The sequence below is a fragment of the Cystoisospora suis genome (genome assembly GCF_002600585.1).
Source record: "Cystoisospora suis strain Wien I chromosome Unknown contig_38, whole genome shotgun sequence".
NCBI lineage: Eukaryota > Apicomplexa > Conoidasida > Eucoccidiorida > Sarcocystidae > Cystoisospora > Cystoisospora suis.
This window is the reverse complement of record NW_027152840.1, coordinates 12,678-12,947: the sequence shown is the minus strand read 5'-3', so window position 1 is coordinate 12,947 and position 270 is coordinate 12,678.

Genomic DNA, 270 nt, shown 5'->3' with positions numbered 1-270 from the left:
TGGAATTCAAGAACATATATGTGCACATGTGTATATGCAAATAGATGTACGAATCAATATACGCCTAGATAAGTAACTGTACGTCTGTACACATTGCAGCAGTACAAACATGTCTGTATAAATGTATAGACGCCCCTAGATAGACCAAGACAGAGGTATGCCCTGTGTGTCAGCGACATCGCGAAAGTCGTTGGAACGACTGTGCATACACTCCAACTGATCACATAGGAAGAATACACGAACCAAATCCCCTCCCTCTCTCTCTCTCTC